Consider the following 21402-nt stretch of genomic DNA (forward strand, 5'->3'; position numbering starts at 1 on the left):
GTTCTAATTAAACTTTAATATGGTGGGATACTTCGAATTGAGTAAGAACCAATGAGGACATCAAGTTCATGGTTACATTATTCTCATATCCCTGCAATGAAATAAAAATTGGCATGCTGATCTATTGAGCGAGAGCTGCAGAGTATTTGTTACTCAATACTTTGGTGGAAGTGGCAAGACTTTTCAAGCCAATGGGCTTGAGACCTATAGTGAAGTCTTGAGACATTTCTGTTCAAGTTCAAGTCCAATTGCAACTCTAAAGAATCTAAAGTCAAAAAATTCATAACACGAGTCTGACTCGAGTCCAAGTCATGTGACTGGACTTCACGCCTCCATTGGAATCTAATTTGTTGTTGACCATTGCTTAAAGAATCAAGGAATACCTTTCTCTTTGCATTTCATTCAAAAAGATGTCCACAAGATGGAGATATTCACCAATTTAATGCAGTTCCCACATGAGAAAGACGAGATGTGAGTGGGAGATGCAGACAGAGTAATGCTCTACATGCCGAGTGTGACAGATTGTGTTTGTATGAGACAGTATGTTATGCCCGGATAACGTCTGAGTGTGTCTTTTTGTTTATGTGTACAGTCTATGTGTCAGTGTGGGGGCGTGTTTGTGTGCTTCACTTGCCATCGGACGCACTGATCGGGCAGACTGTGCTAACAGGAAGGTCCCACAGCTGATTGGAGCGAGTCCCAGGTACCCAGAGTGGAGGAGAGGTCAAAACAGGTCAGCTTCCATGTTTGTGGCTGGGCCCTGAGGCCAGGCCTTTGTGCAGGCGAGTGTTCAGATGTGTGGATACCCTCTGCTCCACGTAAGTAAAGAGTTGAGGTTCTGCTGCTCTTGCGCAAGAGGGAAGATGATGCCGGAGCTCTGGCCTGGACCTCTGCCTAGCAACTTTACCTCCCACTGTAGAGTCAAACAATCACCGGAAAACACAAACAATTGAGATAAATGGTGGTTGTAACCGTATTTCAGAGGGAGCTCTAAAAGGTCATCAGTGGGAGGAGGTCATCCAACTTACAATATTCACCTTGTCATGTACAGTACCCGAATGAAAAGCTGCGCAATGAATGTGTCTCTTTGCTTTTAACATTCACAATAAAAAGATAATTTAATTTAAAACCTGACTTTACAAAAAAATCTGAGACATTCTTCAAACGTAAAAAATTATGTATTTTATATTGTGCATCTTACTGAGAGCTAACATTCTTCTCCTCTCATGCAACAAATTAAGCTGACCAAACTCGAAGAAACACATTGACACATTGCATTTCTACACCACTGTAAACTACAGCCACAACGACAAACCATTTCATAAAAGAAAATCTTTGTAATGGCAGACTTGAACAATTAGATTGTGCAAGTGTACCTAATGATGAGGTAAGCGTATGGAGGACCTTAAATGGAATAAAGGAATAAAAACAACAGAATAAAACATGGCTAAGATGAGTAATTTACAATTTACTGCGATTGGCTGGCGACCAGGTCAGGTGTACCACACCTCTCGCCCGAAGATAGCTGGGATAGGCTCCAGCACGCCCGTGACCCGAGTGAGGATAAACGGTACGGAAAATGGATGGATGGATGGAAAATTTACAATTTAAATTTGCAGGAAAGTCCAGATGTCTTGCCCGCCCCCCACACACCTAATTGGAGATGGCCAAGACATGAGGAACTATCAAAGTTGATGATGTATGACTGAAACAGAAAGGGTTAGTTGTTTCTTCAGTCAAAAAAAAAAAGAAACCGAAAAATTCAAGAGGTGAAACAATGCAAGTGCACAAAATTATTATGGTTGGAACATGTCATCTTACTTTAGTCATTCCCGTTGTGGATGAATAAAGTATGCGTGTATATGTCTATTAGAGAAATAGTGCACCCTTTCGGAACAAAATAAAGATTTAATGTCAAATACAGCAATCAAAGCAATTTCTTTTCGAGAAAAACGCTGAAAAACATCATTAGAGACTTGCTTAAAAGAAGCTGAAGAATAAAACAGACATTTCTTGCATGCAGCATAATGATGAAAAAGCCATTCTAATGATGCTACAACTATGCATATTTTTGTCTGACTGGTTCTCACATATTCATCTCTTTTCCATTGTGTTTTCATGTGACTCATTCAAGGATGCCAACTGGCTAATTCATGATAATAGTTGATGCCTGAGCTAATTAACATGCATGTTTAAAAACCCTAACAATTAAAGCGCTGTACCAACAATAGCACCACAATAGTGAATGTTCGCCAAATGGTATCACTGCAATGACACCTGGTGCTCAACGGATATGTTTGGCTACTGCAACTTATTGCCCTCAAGCCCGGACCATCTGACCAAAGTGGAGGGCTCTAAACACCAGACTAATAATAGGAGTGGGAGCCAGGCGAAGGATTTTAGTAATTATGCCCCACTGTGGGACATGATGGCTGAAGAGAGCGGAGGATGTGGCTGAGCGAAAGAAGACAAAAGAAAAACAGCACAATGGGGGCCATTAGATGAGTTTCCATACATGCCTCAACTAGAGAAAGTTTATCTGATGCAAGGGTATGAGAATCAGAAAAATTAAGGGCTCGACTTTGGATGGCTCAAGTATCAGTATCAGTAGCCCGGCCGCATGGTCAGTGAGGACTACTATATGTTCATGTCAGGCGCAAAACCAGCTTGGCCGTTTTGGGGATCAAGAGTCTCTATCTGTAGACTAACGCGGACCTGCCCTTGAACTGAGTTCCCAGGGAATAGACTCATTCTTTCTCCAAAAGTAGAGAAAAGGAAGCTATTATCTGACACAGCCTGTGGAGGAGACGCCAGGGATGATAGAGGACTCAGCCAGGAAAATTAGGCCGAGGCGGACCACCACACCAAAGTTTGTTTGCGCAGTGACTTTCATATTGTTTGTGTATTTGTGTGTGCTTGGCACCGTGTATGTGTGTGTGCTTAATTTGCTGCATCCCAGTGTATGTGAGCTCCTCACTCAGAGCAAAGGAAGGAGGCAATTTACATTTTTCCTGCACATGCACATACAGGAGCGGCAACAAATAAAAACCTGTGCCTAAAAATAAAATGACTTGAGAATTAATTAAAGTCAGAGAGTGTGCAGCAACAAACAGTGTCGCCGTATTTAGGGCTAATATCAACTTCAGCTAACTAAGTGTGGGGAACTTGTGATTGATGGCGTCTGTCACTGTTCCTGCTCCGGCATACCTTAATCCTATGTAGCCGTTGCACAGCAGCCAGATACACAATGCCTGATCTTTTATTCCTTTATTCAAATGCTGATCGATTGAATGGAGTGATCAGAGGCGTTGCCCTCTTTGGAAGGGCTTAATCTCTCGCTGACACATGGAAGACTTGCTGGACTTTGATGATGCAGCTGCATATCCTTTCGGGCTTTCAAACAACTCGGCGTGCGCCGCTACCGCCGTCAGCTGTCTGGAGAACAATCATTCAGTACAAAGCACTGTCAAGGCTTCAGCAAGCACAAGCCTCACCCCGCCAGCCTCTAATTCACCCCCCCTGCCTCTCGCTCAGCTGCAATGCACTCTGGGATTGGATAAGCAAATCCCATATGCAATTAGTGGTGCTTTCAGAGGCCATGGTTTAAGCAATGTGTTGGAATATGCTACCACAGTGCTCTTGCGCTTTGGCTTTCTGGCAAGTGGTTCTATCAGGAGTGCATTGCTCAAGACATTTGCAACTACAGTAGGATGGCATGCATTAAGATGCATGCATGAGAAATTAAGGATAATTTTCAAACACATCTTGCAAAGACAGCACTTAAGACATAGTGTAAAGTAGTGCATCCCAAACTTTATTGAGTCAGGGCACACATTTGACATTAGAAAAATCTCACGGCACACCACCAGAAACTTCACAAAAAGTATGAATACTGAAATAATGACGATCTCACCTCAATTTACTCACACATTTCCTTACTTAGTGTGAAATCTGAATCCGTTGCATTGAACACAAAGCAGATATACTCGCAGGAAGCCATGCCTTATTCTGTTGTCGGAATGGCAACGGGTTTATTGTACCTTCTGCCATCTAATAAAAGCACATTTAATTTTCTGCCTGTCACGATAAGTCCATGGCATAAATAGATGAGCAAAGATAGATGTGTTATGAATAAATAATAATATTATGACAAACAAAGTGAAATTGGATCATTTCCCGAAGCACCCTTTATGTTCTCTTACGGCACACTTAGGTGCCGTGGGCCTCACCGTGTGATTTCACCCAGCTAAACTGTGAAGAAAGCATGATGATGAAATAATATCCATCGTGTCATGGGTAAAAAGAGCTGTACATTTGACAGTACCAGCCCATTTAAAATACATTGCATCTGTAAAAGTAAAATAGTGTACTTGTTTTCTGAGAGTGCACACTTGTGGTACTAAACAAATGCAGTCCAGGGGGTTGTTTTATTGATGGCTCTTTTGCTTCTTTGCAGTCGTTAAGGATAACATAATTACACTCTTCATTATCCCTCAGTGGTTATGTTAAAGAGGTTGAGCATATGCGTGCGGATGCTGCTAAAGCTCACTGCTGTTGTTTACTGAAAGCTTTTATGGCCTACAGGGCCAGTGCAGCTGTAGTTTTGAGGCATCTTAAGGTAGTCTTCTTGAAAGAGTCAGCCCTGAGACATTCGGTCGAAACCGAACGAGTCGATGATATATTTATCCCTCAAATAATCCTCAGGTGTGACTACTTCTCCATTAGAATGATAGATTTGACTTGAATAACACCCACACGGCAACGGTTGTCATGGCGGAAAAATGAGCCTGTGTTGTCACAGCAGGGATAGAATGTCATCTGTGTATCAAATGTGATCATCTTCATGGGTGTGTGTACTGTGTGTTTGTGCACAGAGCCGTGTGCAGCGTCTCGTAATGTTTTGTGACAGCCGCGCTCAACTCATCCCTCAATGTGCGCCCTCCTCCACCTGGGAAATGACCATCCCCATTTCACCGGGCCTGTCATCTACTCCTTGTCAGTGTAGGTTTCACTCCATCCACCCATCTATCTACAGTATCTAGCTCTCTATCTATGTTTATTCTTGTGATTTAGATGAAGACCAGACTACATTTATACCAGTTTATACAGACATTTATGAAATTCCAAGGGGCTCATATTATCTATCTATCGATCGATCAACCGATGGACCGACCTCCCTCTCAAGGTATCAGTAAAATGTTGAATCTTATTTGATTACTTGTTTACATGTCAATGGGAAGGCGACCACACGTGTTGCACGTTTTGTGCATAAGTGTGTATGTAAAATTAAGCATTGACAGGAGCACCAATTGATGGTCCGACAACATTTGGAAGAAAAAAGAAGATTGTGGGCCTGTGAATCACTCCCCGATAAGACAGTGAGGATTAGAATAAATTACAATAAAACAACTAGAAATCCAATTTTGTGTAATACACCAGGACTCACACTACAGAGGGAAGACATAATTGTATTTTTCTGTCAATGTGTACTCTCTATGCAGTTTTTGTTTTTGTTTTTGCAAGGGATGCATTTTCTCTTATTAAAAGTAACACCTCACTGTTTCCCTTCCTAACAGGTGACATAGCTGCATCGTGAAAAATATTCATATTCATCTTGTTGTTTGCATTTTGCAGCGTTGATCATATTTAAACATCCCTTCAAACAACTGCATTTCTTCTGTCTGCATTGTGTTGGGTGATGCAAAACTAATACCCCATCCTTTGACTGTGGGCTCGGGTTTATAAAATAAACAAGTTTCTCTCGGCTGCATTGGTAGACATTGTCTGTGCTGACTTTCACTCTTTTCAAGGGAATTTTGCTACAATTAAAATTGCCTTTTTTTGTGTTAAGCAGTTTGCCTCCTGGGCTCAAAGTGGGGACCTCAGCAAAGTTGTTGTTTTCTCAGTCTCCACCATTTACCTCAATTCTATCATCACTGACACACTGCTCGCAAAACTTCAAGGCCGAGTGTGCATAAAACAAATCATTCCATGCTGTCAGCAGATAATGTGGGCTTGTAATGCAAATCTTTTTGCCACTTACTTTCCGAGTACATTAAAGTTGCTTTTGTGGCACATGCTTTGATGGCATGTCACCGAGCAAAGACGAAGAAGTGTGTGTGTGTGTGCCTGTAATGAAGAAAAATTGCAAAGAACCTGATTAAGTGGGTGTTTGTTTATGTGTGTTTGTTCTAAGTTTTGGGCTGGTACATTTTGGGTAAGCATCTGTTTTTGTGAAGTTTAACAGCATATTCCCCCCCTCCCACAAAACAAGAAGTGATTTTAAGAGACCTTTGAATGTTTCCTTTGTTGTAAGAACACGCCACTAAGTTTGGTTTCATCACATCTTATTGACAGTGTTTCTCGTTGAGCGAGCTGATTCGCCCTCATGTTCAGCCGCCTGCTCTTTAATTATGATTAGGCTTCTTTACACTGCTCGCCTTCATCATCGCTCAATTACTGCACAATATTGATTTGTTCCTGCAATAACCATCAAGGATGCACGACCAGGAAATCACTGGTATGCGCTATAATATGATGAATGAGCTTTAATCCAATGTTACATTAAAATGCCATCATACACCGCTATTTGTCACTAAATTAATGATCGGAATTAAGCAGCTTGGCAGGTGGAACAAGACTGGCTCTCCTTTTTGCTTTAAAACTTCTCATAACTACTGAGCCCATTTGTGTGAGCAGAGCTTCAAAAGTATTGCTGCACATGAGGCGTTTTATTTCCCCTATGACGGAGAGGACGCACCATATACTACATTTTAAAGCACTCTCATAGTATGGTACTGTGCAAGCTCGGGAGCATGTGGCACTGTCAGCAGCCGAGTGTGCGTGGCCAGGTTTCCTGGGGCGAGGGCTGTGCTGTGCTCCATACGGAGGGCCTGTGCCGGGCGCCCGGGGGCCACGCAGTCCCAGGTCAGCAGATGGGCCTGTGATTATTATTTCCAGGCTTGTCTTACCTGACCACTTCCTCACTGCATGAACAGCTGTTTCATTCGCTTCAGTGAGACACTACACAAGCAGCCATTTTTCTTCTGTTCTTTCCTTTGTACATGTGACCCTGCTCTGGTCTCTGTCCTCCTGTGTCCAAGACCTCAGGCCAAAAGTAAACCCAGGGGGGTTTGGTCCTGAGTTTTATTCCTTGCTTTCTTTTAATCATCCTAAAAAAAAGATTATAGGTACTATTTTCCTGGCAGTGCCAAAAGAGTAAACTAAAATCACCAAATGCATACATTTGTTGCTGCTCATTACATTGTTTTGTTTAAAAAAAACAAAAAACACTCATGCACTGGACTGTTCAGATGGATTCCAAAGCCAAACAATAAAGCAACATTGTGGTCCCTCCCAAGGCTGTAGCCAGCTAGATTTCAGAAGTAATTGTTATTACTGTTATTGTTGTGCATGTGTGTCTGTGAATGGACAGTCAAGTTGTGACAAAACCAAATATGATGTGGTTGAAGCTTTGAAATGCTTTTGCGAATACTTATATGCCCATGATTAAACTAAGCGGGCAACCATACCTTCATCTGAAGTGGGAAATTTCCACCAAACCCCCACCCCCCCTCCAAAAATCTAATATTTGTTAAAATAGTCATCATCGGCACGGTAGACGACTGGTTAGCACATCTGCCTGACAGTTCTGAGGACCCGGGTTAAAATCCAGCCTCGCCTGTGTGGAGTATTTTCTGGTTGTTCTTTTAATTTATATTTAAAGTTTTGGTAATTAAATAAATACTACTAATAACAATATTAAATCAATACATAATCGTGTTTATTAATCATGATTTCAATTTTAAAAAATTGTGATTATTATTTTTTTCCCATAATCACCCAGCCCTAATGAGTGTGCCTGCAGGTGTGCGATAAATTACTGTCAACTGGTAAGGTACACCTTCTGTCTCTTTCCTCAGGTGCATTGGTTTCTTGTATATCAAATTAGTGGCACAAGACGGGGACAGAAACGGCTGCTTTTCTTCACAGAGCATATTCATCATGTACTACTGTCAAGTTATAATGACTGTATGATGACAACATTGACAAAAAGTGATTTATAAAAATTGCAAACTTCCCTTTAAATGTCAATATAGTGAAGTGTTGGCAATAGATAACATACAGACTCATCTAATGTCAAACGTTACACACAACATTGTGCATACTGTTGTCATATACTTTTTTTTTTTTGCTTTAAATTAGAATAAGCGTGAACGACAACAACGTAGCTTTTCCATTATGCTGGTTACCAACATACCTATAAATACAACTTGGTGGATACTTTGTCATAAAACAGATAAAGATGATAATTTTTACTTGACAAAATGCTCATCTTTCACTGTGATGTATCAGACGTAGGAAGAACATTATGTTTCCCAGAGTTTTTGGTGGGTCGAGAAATGGTGGTGTGGATGAAACCCCTCTTTACTCAACCAATTCATTACACTGCAGGGGATGTTGTTGTACAGCACCTGGTGTTCGCACTATTTCTGTGCTCTAAGCGTGCTTGGTACAAACCATTTGTTCTCCATCCCACAAAGCTTGCGAGCCCTCATTACTGCCCCATTCTTCTTCTTCAAGGCTTTGCTCCCATCTTGTACTGTATTATATTTTCCGCTTTCCAATTCTAATCGTAAAGTAGTAAGTCATTTTAATGCTTATTTGAAATTAAATTGGTCTTCTTGTACGGTAAAGTAGGGCATGAACAAAAAGCATCAAACTGCCACTTGAAAACATCCAACCAGCTTAAATTTTTTACTACATCGTTTCTGAACCTTTTGTGAAGGCTGTACAATGGAACATATCAGGCTTTGGTTTAACCCACCAGCAGACACAAACACTCTATGGTCTGAGGGAATTGCATCAAAAGTCATGTCTACAATCTAAACGAAAAACCCTTTTCCAGAGAGAATACAGAGAACAAATGGTTCAAGTAAAACAACAAAATACATATATACATTTAATAACATATCGACATATGCATCCTTCAATCTTTTTCCTAGCACTACTGTTCAGGGTGACAGATGCGGTTGAGCCTATCCCAAATGACTTTGGGCCAGGAGTAGGGTACACCCTAGACTGGTTGTCAGTCAATCACAGAGCTGTTATAACCTTTCAGTCACACTGACACCTATCGGCAATTCAGTCATCAATAAACCTAAAAAGTGTGTTAGGGAATTTGGGTTGAAGCAGGAGTCGTAGGAGAAAACCCACTCAAGCACCGTTGAGAACATACAAACTCCAGAAAGGCTCGAGATGAGGATCAAACCCAGTTTCTTTTGACTGCAAGAAGGACATGCTAGTACCACAAGCGTCAAGGCACACAAACAAAAACAGAAAATTGATGCCATACAGTTAGTTGCACTTAACTTTTGAATGAAAGGGTAACATTGTCTTATTTACTGAGGAGAATGCAATGGGTGAGTGGAAAAAGCAAAAAAACAAAAGATAAATGCTCTCAACTCTACAAATTCATTGAAGATGAGACACATTTTGACAATCCAAAGTCCCTAGGTGATGTGTTGGGGGGAAAAAAAAAAAAACTCCTTGTAGAAAGGTAGAATACACCTATAAGGTCTTGTGGCTGCCTTTCAACACAAAGCCTCAGCCACAGAGCTGTTGATCCAACACTTTTCATGCAGCCGCTACATTTAGATTCCTGGTGCCTCCCTTAAATCCCACAGTGTGCTCTCAAGGAAATGTGTGGAAATGAATTATGGAAATTTTTGATGGGAAACTTGGTGCATTAGTGTTTCATTTAGCGTGCTCGTATCCAGAAGCGCTGCTCTGACCTGCGAGGGACCGAGCTGGAAATATAACTCTCCGTGGCAGGGGAGCCCACAGGGGTGCATCTCCTAGTCAGGGCACGGGCTGGTCCATTTATCTGCCAGTGGCCTGTGCCTGTCTGATACAAGCTCTCTCACAGGTGGATTTATCACCGCTGCCCGCAGCTGCAGGCCTACGAACTCAATTCAGGCCTCAATATTTTATACTGGCTAAGCATGGCAACCTCTGCTGGCTCTCCTCAACCTCTCCACCTCTGGGTTTCCTCCTCTGGACTTTCCCCCTCTCTGCTCTATTTTACAGCAAGCTTAGAAACTGTGAACAAAGTGTTCTTTAACTTTCTCTTTTGTTTGATGTTTTACCAGCTGGAGAATAAATGTGACTCTCCACTGAACTACTGTATCTTTAATATTCTTTAATTTTCACTGATTTGGCCATTACCAGTGGTGGCTGGTGCAGTTTTCTCCAGCGGGGGTGCTATATTTCCGCACCTGGTACCTCAGTGCCAACCATCTCGTTATACTCACAATTAGTATGTATGCATTGTGTGTGTGTGTGTGGGGGGGGGTTTACATTCATTCTATTGCTGTGAAGCACTTCGTTATGAATTTTTATCTATGAAATGTGCTATACAAATAAACTTTGATATATGAAAATGTGTCTTTTTTACATAGTGTATGTAAACTTGAAAGAATATAGAAAATAGAAGTGTGAATGTTTTGTTGACAATGAACTTATCTGCTAGAAATGTTCAATCTAAAGTTGAAAAAAATTATATATTTGTGGACAGGGGTTGTCACATTTCTAGGAATGTAAATTCCGTCCTTCAACAGTGACATTACAATAATTTTTTGGGAAATACTACTTAATCAGGGCGGAATTGTTTAACAGGCAAGAAGGGCTTATGGCTATTCTACTTGTTAATTTCCTCATGTCAATGACTGTCAATGAGAATATGTGAAAAATGTATACAGTTTACAGTTTAAAGTGGGTTTCTCACATTCACTCAAATCTTTTCCTAATTCCAATTGCTCATGCAAATGTGCCGTCAGCTTTATTTTGATAACAAATTTTTCTTTTGCGGAATACGCTGCCACAGCCAACTGGTCCTCGTGTAGGAGGCAAAGCCTTCGGCCAGTGGCAAGCTGATCCAAGCCTGCTGGCGCCGGCATCAACGTGCCCTCTTCACGCTTGAGCCACACCTCCACTTGCAGTCCTGCGGTGCATACCTGGCAAACGTCACAGCAGCGTGCCCAGGAAGATTTATACCTGGTGTTTGACCTACTTGAGTTTGTGTCTACATTAGCAAAGAAAAGTGCTTGATCGAGGGGAAAGAGAAAGGTCACCAATATCCCAGGTCTTCCTCTGATGCACGAGGATGATGGAAGCAGCTAATTTAATGAGCAACAGTTGTCCTCTTTGCTGCTACAGATGGTGCACCGTGGCTCAGCTCAAAGCCGTCTGGAAACATTGGCTTCACAGTATACACCTCATTCCCTAACAGCCAGCTTCTAATACTGCACAGATGCAAAGTGAATTCACTCTAAATTGTTCGGAGAATGTCCAACAAAGAAAAACACCATATTTCATAGATATTCGAACTTAGCCAAGCAACATGAGCGTCAGTTTACTCGTGTCTAATCTTGTGGAAATTGGCACTTATTCCATAGTTCTGGATTTACAAATGATATCTGCAAATAAATAAAATTAATTAAATAAATAAATAAATAAAACATTTTATGATGAAATATTTGATTTTCAACCAGGTTTTGGCCCGCCCACAATTTGGACACGTCAGCCTGTCACTGCCTGACATGTAACGAGCAGGAGCCGATGACATTTCCTCATTGAACTTCTTTGTATTATGTGGTGTAATTTTTGCCTATATTGAAAGTCAGAATGTTTTTTGAAACACAATAACGAGTGAAACAATCAATTATGTATTGGTTGAATCACAAATTCCTCTAAGATGTTTGAAAATAGTTCCTATGGATGACAAATGTATTTCTGTAGTTGGCATATTGTGACAGACGCAGACTTTGGATGACTATCATAACGTCGGATGACTCCCTGCCAAAAGATTTACGTGGCTTAAGGTCCCCAAACTGCGATCAATCGTCAACAAAATGCATGTTCAAATCTGTATTAATGCCTACTTTCACCGCTGAAAAAAAATTATAACAATCGACCCGATATTTTTGATTTTATGAATGTGAGCCTTTCCACGTCAGTCATATGTCATCCCACGAGAGTGGTGCTTTGAAGACTCATTTCCTTTGCTTTGCAGACTCATTTCCGAAAAAAGTGGTGTTTGGAAATTCAACCAAGCTGTCATATCCCCCCCCCCCCCCCCCCCCCCCCCGAAAGGTTTTCATTTGGAGGTGAGGGGATTCCACTTGACCGCTACGATATATAAAATATGAGTTAATACTAGCACTTTGTAGTATAGCACGTTAATTTGTCCACACCAGCTATGCAGTGTCTCCAGTCGCACACACACACACACACACACACACACACACACACACATATATATATATACACACACACACACACACATACATATATATATATATACACACACATTTTATATATATACACAGTGGGTACGGAAAGTATTCAGCACTCTTTTTTTATATTGCAGCCATTTGCTAAAATCATTTTTTTTTTCTACATTAATGTACACACAGCACCCGATATTGACAGAAAATAAACAGAATTGTTGAAATATTTGCAGATTTATTCAAGAAAAACTGAAATATCACAGCCATAAGTATTCAGACCCTTTGCTCAGTATTTAGTAGAAGCACCCTTTTGAGCTAATACAGCATGAGTCTTTTTTGGGAACGATGCAACAAGTTTTTCACACCTGCATTTGGGGGATCATCTGCCATTCCTCCTTGCAGATCCTCTCCAGTTCTGTCAGGTTGGATGGTGAACGTTGGTGGGCAGTCACTTTCAGGTCTTTCCAGAGATGCTCAACTGGGTTTAAGTCCGGGCTCTGGCTGGGCTATTCTAAGAACAGTCACAGAGTTGTTCTGAAGCCACTCCTTCGGTATTTTAGCTGTGTGCTTAGGGTCATTGTCTTTTTTGAAGGTGAACCTTTGGCCCAGTCTGAGGTTCTGAGCACTATGGAGAAGGTGTTCATCCAGGATATCCCTGTACATGGCCGCATTCCTCTTTTCTTCGATTGCAACCAGTCTCCTTGTCCCTGCTGCTGAAAAACACCCCCACAGCATGATGCTGCCACCACCATGCTTCACTGTTAGGACTGTATTGGACAGGTGATGCCTGGTTTTCTCCATATATGCCACTTAGAATTAAGGCCAACACTTTCTATCTTGGTCTCATCAGACCAGAGAATCTTATTTCTCACCATCTTGGAGTCCTTCAGGTGTTTTGTAGCAAACTCCATGCGGGCTTTCACTGAGGAGAGGCTTCCGTCGACCGGTGGAGGGCTGCAGTGATGGTTGACTTTCTAGAACTTTCTCCCATCTCCCGACTGCATCTCTGGAGGTCACCCACAGTGATCTTTGGGTTCTTCTTTACCTCTCTCACCAAGGCTCTTCTCCCCAATTGCCCAGTTTGGCCGAACGGCCAGCTCTTGGAAGGGTTCTTGTCGTCCCAAACGTCTTCCATTTCAGGATTATGGAGGCCACTGTGCTCTTAGGAACCTTAAGTGCAGCAGAATTTTTTTTGGAACCTTGGCCAGATCTGTGCCTTGCCACAATTCTGTCTCTGAGCTCTTCAGGCAGTTCCTTTGACCTCATGATTCTCATTTGCTTTGACATGCACTGTGAGCCTGTAAGGTCTTATACAGACAGGTGTGTGGCTTTACTAATCAAGTCCAATCAGTATAATCAAACACAGCTGGACTCCAATGAAGCTGTAGAACCATTTTAAGGATGATCAGAAGAAATGGACAGCACTCAAGTTAAATATATGAGTGTTGCAACAAAGGGTCTGAATACTTGTGATATTTCAGTTTGTCTTTTTTAAAGAATCAGCAAAAATTTTAACAAATAAGTTTTTTTTCTGTCAATATGGGGTGCTGTGTGTACATTAATGAGGAAAAAAATGAACTTAAATGATTTTAACAAATGGCTGCAATATAACAGAGTGAAAAATGTAAGGGGGTCTGAAAATATTCCGTATCCACTGTATATATGCATGCACAATATTATATATATACATACATACACACACACATACAGTATATTGTTTTTAGTGGCAGCATTAAATGACTACAGGTAAGTCACTTGGCACTGAAGCAAAAATAATTTAATGTCTGCATGCAGAATGAGACACAGTAGAAATGTGTTGCTGCGCTGGGTAATTTGCATGATAGAATAACCTTCCTTGTGTTTGGAAGCAAAAGAAGCTAATGTATTCACTGTATTTGTGGTCATGCTCCTCAGTTTTTATCACCCAGAGACTAGCGTTAAATCACCTCACTGGGGGAATGAGTTGCAGGAAAGGAGGAAGAAATGAAGCAGCTTCTGGATCTAATGAATTCCTGGGAGAATAAACATGCCTTTGAATAAAGCCCTAATCGCAAATTAAGTGGTTGTTGCCGTCATACCTTTGTAGAACATACCCGCAGACGCAGGCCTGCCAAAGTGTGTTCTCAAATTATTTCCTCAGCTCAAGCAACAATGAAGCAAAGAGGTAAGCTAGCCAGTCCTCAGCCAGTCTGTGTTTAAAGATAGGATGGGGCTCATTTCCAAACTAATCCCTTGTTTCAAGCCCCAGTTCATTTGCTGTGTGCAGACCCAGGCTTGAAGGGTCAAATCAAAAAAGGAAACTGTGGGAAGGTCACCCCGGAAAGCCTCCACTCAGATCTTCCAAATATGGATCAGAGTGTAGCATTATGATGAATCACAATGTTCAGCATCTATAGAGCGCCTGTTCATTAGCATGTTTTTCTCTTCACCAATATTGGCCCCAGACTTGTTACACTGAACAAGGTAGAGCAACCGTTGGAACAAATACTAGGCTAAGTTACTCTTAGTGATATAATCCCATTGAGCCTTCTTTGAAGGAGTTCTTACACCAGGAAGGTGGAGAGGGCAGATTTTAATCAATACAGGAAAACAAGGAGCTCAGGGGACGTGAGGAGCCTACCAGTCAGGATGAAGATTAAACGACTCTGTCTAACGCACGCTTGGTTGATGTCAAAAAGCTGGGGTAACTTCAAATCCATCTATCAAAGGGGTATCAAACTGTGTTTTTCTAACAATGCAGTGTTATGTGACATGTATTCTCCCTTACAGCTGTAGGTGAGCGGGCGGCTCATAAATCATAGGCAGACATAGCTCAGCTTGACCTCTAAACGTTTGTATATCAGGCTATTCTGATGCAGCGTGGATCTCTTTTGGCCTCAATAGAGGCCATACACTTACTTTAGTTTGAACAATGGAGACGTCGTCCCATAGGGCTGATTCTACATAACAAACAATCTCTGGCTCGCTCTTTTCACTGCCTAAGAAGTGAGGATGCAGTGCACCACTTTTCAACACTCAACGGTACATAAACTAGAATTGCACAGTTGAGTGTAGACCTTAGCCATGTAATTGTATTGTATTGTCACCAAAAAAATCAATTAAATCTAATTCATCTCATTCCACTTCTGTTTGGTTTACCACAGGACACTTAAGGTTATGATCAGGTGGGCATTTCCACTGCAGGGTGTTTATTCACGTTGTTGATAATTGTGCCAGCAAGATAAATAGTGTGACATCATCGACAACTAATCAATGAATTCAACAAAGATAAGAAATTCAAAACATCTGTAAAACGAGACGAAAAAAAAGTGTTGAAAAAAACTCTCCAGCAGGAGAAACAACATGGATCATATGCATAGAAGTTTAACTCCCAAATCTAGTAAGCATGTATAAATCTATCAGACTAAAAAAACAACCACCTCTGGGAACATAGAGATATTTAAGATGCAGTGATTGAGGCTGTTTAAGGACTTTGTGCAAGCACTGTGCCTTTCTTTTGTGTTAATTAGAAGCTTGCAGCCACGTTGGCTCCAAGGCTGGATTTGCCTTTGATTAAGCAGCACTCATGAGAAGAAGGCCTGCGTAATAAAGTGACACTCGGGCTGTTGGGACCCCCCAGCTGTATAAGAGCAAATGTTCCTCCTTTACACTTCTCTCCACAGATTAGGGTTGAGCAAGGAGAAGAACCTAGACAGCCTCACCACCTCGATAAACTTAACCAGCTGACTGACAGGAAGTGTAATACTTGAACCCGGGTGAACAGCATGAAAGGATAGAACCACACTGGCTACAGAGCTCAATGCAATAGGTGAAGAAGATGTCACAGACCAGTCTTTGGATGAGAAGACCAGAGTCTTTGCAGAGAACCGAGGGTCACACTCAGAGGGACTCTGCTGAATAATTGATCAATGAATGTACAGTGAAAACAGAAACACAGCTTAGCACTATATTTCCCCTCTCCCCCTTGTAATGTGCATCGAATCCCACGGATCCATCAGCTACATGCAAAGCTCCGCTGAGCTGAGCTGAAAGGCCTTCAAGTTCACTTCAATTATTCAGCATCCCTCCAAGATTATGAATTATTGAGCTAAAATATGTTCCATATACGAGCATGTGCTGGTGCTAGCTGTAGAGAGGGGCCCGTGTACTCTGTAGATATGCGGGAAGTGTGTTTGTGTGAAACAGCAAGCATACAGGAGCCATTAAAGCCAGGAAGAGCCTCACATGTGGATGAAACCTGCTTCCACCCTCATGGCTTCTAATCTGAGCAATAATGAGGTAGTGCACGGTAATCAAGAACCTTTTTTCCAAACCTTGGCAAACTTGCGCACTCCTGCTTCTGTGTTCTTATAGGGGCCGAGAAGTAAAAGGTGCCCAGTTTTAGCCACTATCTGCTGACAGCTTGCATAGCCAGCTTCCATCCGATCAGCCGTTCCGGTGGTACAAAATTCACCCAGGCCTCAATTTGCAAGTTATTTTTGTTCTTGTTGTTGGCTTGTGCGAAAGGGGAAACAGATGATATGATTAATTAGCAATAGGTCCCTCAGCTAATCAAAGCCAATTTGGCAGCCGATGACCCAAAAAAAAAAAAAAAAAAAAGACCAAAAGCAGCGCCTGCAAGTCATCGCCATCTCTTCATTGCCCATTCTCAACAACTGCTCACTGGCCATCCGCCTCCAGTACCATCCACAAGGTGTTTGAATAGATTGTTCAAATATTTTCTTTGCTGATTCTTGCTCACATTATGAACTAGAAAGGCAGTCAGTCGAGCACAGACCTCCACCATGGTACAACGATTGTGGTCTGCATAACACAAAGAACTGCCTAAAACATTTCTAATCCTCCTGTTAAATGTATAAAAGTGTAAGTGTATTCCATATAGAAAAATGGTACAAAGGCACACTACCAGTTCTCAGAAGGGGAGGCGGGGGAAGTGTTATGAAATAAGCACATTCGGCCCATGCAACGACGGTAATGTGGATTTGTCGTTGACTACTATCGGCTATTGTAAAGCCTATATGGGACTATACCAACTTTAAAGTGCTAATGGCCACACAGTAAAATGCTAAAAGAATAAAACAATAATGTAATCAAATTATATGTACATCGTGACCAAAATGCAGTAAAAATGAATACTTCTCCACAATGTTATGCAAAGTCACGGTTGGTATCATGCGCTGGATGGTGCCGTAGAGGGAAAAGGGAGTAACCGACTAACAAACCAACTAACTGATAATAATCTCACCATTGCCCTTTTGTTAGTTTTGAGTTTGGAAGACCGGTGACTGATTGCATTCAGATTTCCGCCCATCACACAGACTCTCATGAACTGGTTGAAGCATGGACACAGGGATGCAGATAGTCGCTCATTATCCTCCCTAGCGGCGTTGGCCTAGCACTTGTTTGCGGTGAGACTCTTTTTCTTATTGTAGGGTAAACATTTACCCAGTGGAGACAGGCCTTGACCATTAGACACTGGGGAGCTGCGGTAATGGAAAGACGGCCCGGTGCAGTTGTGCCTACACTCCTCCTCAACATTACAACTCTCTCACGCTCACTTTGGCATGGATCTTTTTATTGAAATTTACAACTATCCGGGGACATTTCTTCAGCAGAGGTTGAACTCTATCTTTGCCCTTACAAACCAAAGGCCATAAATGTGTTTTTTACAAGCTTGACAGACTTTGTAGGCAAACCATGAATTTTAAAACTGCCAACTATGTTGTTAAACATAGAAGAAGCTTCTGTCTTTGTCTACCTTTGATGGACAGCGCAATAATATTAGGGTACTTGTTTTGAGAAACTGATCCCTTGAGTTATGTTTTATGAACACTCACTGTTCCACCAGATGGTGCTGTTTTACCTTCTCTCCTATAGTTGTTTTACATTTAATACAGACAAGCACTTTAATTCCGAAATTGTGTATAGATCGGTAAAATAATTTATTACAAAAATATCATACAAATTCACAAAACCTTAAAATGGTGCAGCTAAATTTTTGCATCAAATCCCATTAATGAATTTGAAAGGACTTTGTAGCACTTTTTGTAGTTGTCCCTCAATACCAGTCCATGTTGCTAGTTAGACTCAACATATAATGGAAAAGTGACATTTTAATTGTTTGTATAGAAATAGTTGGATCTCTGGAGGGCCTCCCTACAAGTCATCATGCGTGAAATTAAACAAACTAGCACATCTTTTGTCAGCTGCGTACTTCTGAAAATGTGACTGTGAGTGAGTCGTTCTGAATTTTGCAGTGTTGTGACGTAAGAGTGGGGTAACTACATAATACCGGCCCCACACACAGAGTTTCACTGTCTACGACTTGGCAGCGAAACTGGGAAAAGACATGCTACTTTCAAGCCATGGCCAGACTACACGTTCTAACTGAAGGGTAAACCAAGTTGCATTTAATTTTGTTGGATGGATTGATTAACAGTTAACAGTGTTTGCTTCTAATCATTGGCACATGCAGTACTTGATTGCTTGGTGAGGTTTTCGACATGGTGGGGGTGACAAGGGTGTTTGTGTTTGGCAATGTATGTATCTACTGCATACGCCACATATACGCACACCGATTGACAAGTGTAATTTATGCCTAGATTAGACCACAGGATTTTAGCCGTGATACTGGCCCGATTAGCTATCGCGGCCGATTTCACAGATCGGGCCCGACATTTTTTGTCGGGAACAATGAAACTTGAAATCCATGACAAACAATTTGGCCCTATGGCAGCCCTACGACGCGAAAATTAAAGGTCTAGCATGTTTGATCTTCTGTGTAGTGTGACATATCAACGACAACTCTCGGATAGCGAACCTTGACGTCGACCAATAGGATTGCGTATTGTGACCGGTGCATCATCTCCCTGTTGTCAACATACTTGCATGCCATTGTCAACATTTATTCACACACACAAACCAATGGTTTCTGAAGGTTTAGAGAATGATTCAACAGAACGCCGCCACGTTTACATACAGCCGCTAGTGCTAGCACTAGCTTGCTAGGCTACATAACGGGTTGTTGCCTGCTTGCGAGCCGTATCGTATTAAATGTATGTGAACATATCTCAAACAATCCTTGGATGACTGTCCTTTCCTGAGCACCGGTGACGACGACCACACGTTTTTCCTAATTTTGTTCCGCCCACCGCGCACAATACATTGGCGGGGCGCATTGTTGTTGTCGTCGCCATTGTAACGAGTGTATCCGGTCGCGTTGACCGGTGACACGTTTTCTGGTTCCGCCTATCCGACAGCATTTGATTTGACAAGACACACAGTGAGCACAAGCACAGTGAGCACAAGCACAGTGAGAGTGAAAGACGGGATACGGTGCTATCGTAATATACGTCGTGTCGTGTTACTACTGTCTGCCCGAGATATTTTGTTCTTATAATACAGTCAGCGTGATCCACTGTTGTTGCCGTCGCCACGGTAACGACTGTATCCAGTCGCATTTGAGTTGACAAGATAAAGCCCAATGATGGTAAAAAACGGGATGCGGTGGTATCGGAATACAAGATTTTATGGCAGTAGTCTGACATAGTGCAATCATGAAAAACCAAATTTGTCTTGTAGTCTGATCCAGGTATTAGTTACTTCAAGGCTCCAGATTTTTTTTCTTTTCTTTTTTTGTGCCCCTATTTAAAAAATTTAGGGGCACAATCAGAAAATTTATCAAAATAAATATTCACATTTCATCTTATTTTCACTGCATTTCTGATAAATACTGTGACTTCATGCAGAAATTACAAAGTTTCAAACTTGCATTTTTATCGTTCAAGTTTTGACAATAAATTGTACAACTGAAAATTAAAAATGTAAAGTTAATGTTTAGGTCAGGAGTGCCAGTATCAGCAGATTTCATGTTGCCTGCCTGTTTTGGGTATCGACTGCAGACTGCACCATTTTCTCTAACAGAAGTTTCTTCTTTGGTGGTCGTCTCCTTTCCTCTTCTTTTGGAGTTAATGTCGGTTGCCAAACCAGCTCATTAGTCGGCAAAAAAAACACATTTTTAATAATAATAATAATAAAAAAATAAAATCTACTGCTCGCACATGCATGAGTAGATTGAAAAAATACTTGCAATGTCTCAAATTTTAGGGGCAAAATGTGACCGTTTAGGGGCAGTCTGGAACCCTAGACTTGGTGATGAAGTGCTGACGCCACGCCAAATTACAATGCATGCTGTCTCTGTCGGGGCTCGCATTTACGTTGCAGCTCACATTCGATTTTTCACACTTGGGGCTAAATGGGCAGCCACCCTTAGCTACATCCGTGGTTGTCATGGAAACAAAATGCATATTCACAATTGGCTCAGCAGAATACTGGATAAGGTGGACTGACCAGTGGCTCACTTTCATTAGACAGGGTCACTCCATCAAAACTGTCTCATTAGAGCAACATGAACAAATGGCTTCTTGGAGTAAGCATATCACAGACATGTTATTAATGTTTTAAATTCTGAAAATGCAAAGCATTTTGTTTTTATTAAGTACTGTATATGTGTGCAAATATCCACAATATAGAAAACGATTGGATTTTCATCAGCTTCCCCATTGTTTGTTGGAAGAGCAACACATGCAATTGTGATGGAGTAGTTGCGATCCTTCATCCATCTATGACAGGCTTGTGGGGGAGCAGTAGGGTGACCTCTCTGGAGTAAAAGAGGCTCATTAGGCAGCCACTGCCTCCCAATAACCCAGCTGGGTCTGAGTGCCAGCAGACTGGGCAGCCATCCCTCTCTTCATCTAGCTCCTCGCCCACTATTTATCTCATTGCATTACACACACGGAGCCGCCTCAATTGTCTGAGTGGCCAATCATGTCAGGCCGCAAAAGGTTATTTACATGTGCATATACATGTATGATGACTAGCTGAAGTCACATTTGCATTACCACATAAGTGGCACCAAAGGAAAACGAAATAACCATGGTTCTACAAGAAGCAGCTGCAGTAACCCTCACCACTTTTTGTGATTTTAATTATTATTATTTTTTTTTAATAATGCCACATAAACGTATAGAATTCTCTCTTGGGTGCTCTACTTTCACCGTGAGGGGGTTCTCATTTCCAGGATGAATGATTCCTTAAAGAGGTTCTCAAAGAG

At 41.6% G+C, this 21402-nt stretch overlaps 1 long non-coding RNA gene across 1 annotated transcript in view; it reads right to left on the reverse strand.

Moving 5' to 3' along the window:
- Positions 1-426: 426 nt before the first annotated feature.
- Positions 427-21402, reverse strand: part of LOC133478395 (uncharacterized) — a 51416-nt gene continuing 30440 nt past the window's right edge. Inside the window, exon 4 of the long non-coding RNA XR_009788665.1 lies at positions 427-913. This is a non-coding gene — a long non-coding RNA (uncharacterized LOC133478395). The remainder of the gene's footprint in view (positions 914-21402) is intronic.

The sequence above is a fragment of the Phyllopteryx taeniolatus genome, chromosome 5, assembly GCF_024500385.1.
Source record: "Phyllopteryx taeniolatus isolate TA_2022b chromosome 5, UOR_Ptae_1.2, whole genome shotgun sequence".
NCBI lineage: Eukaryota > Metazoa > Chordata > Actinopteri > Syngnathiformes > Syngnathidae > Phyllopteryx > Phyllopteryx taeniolatus.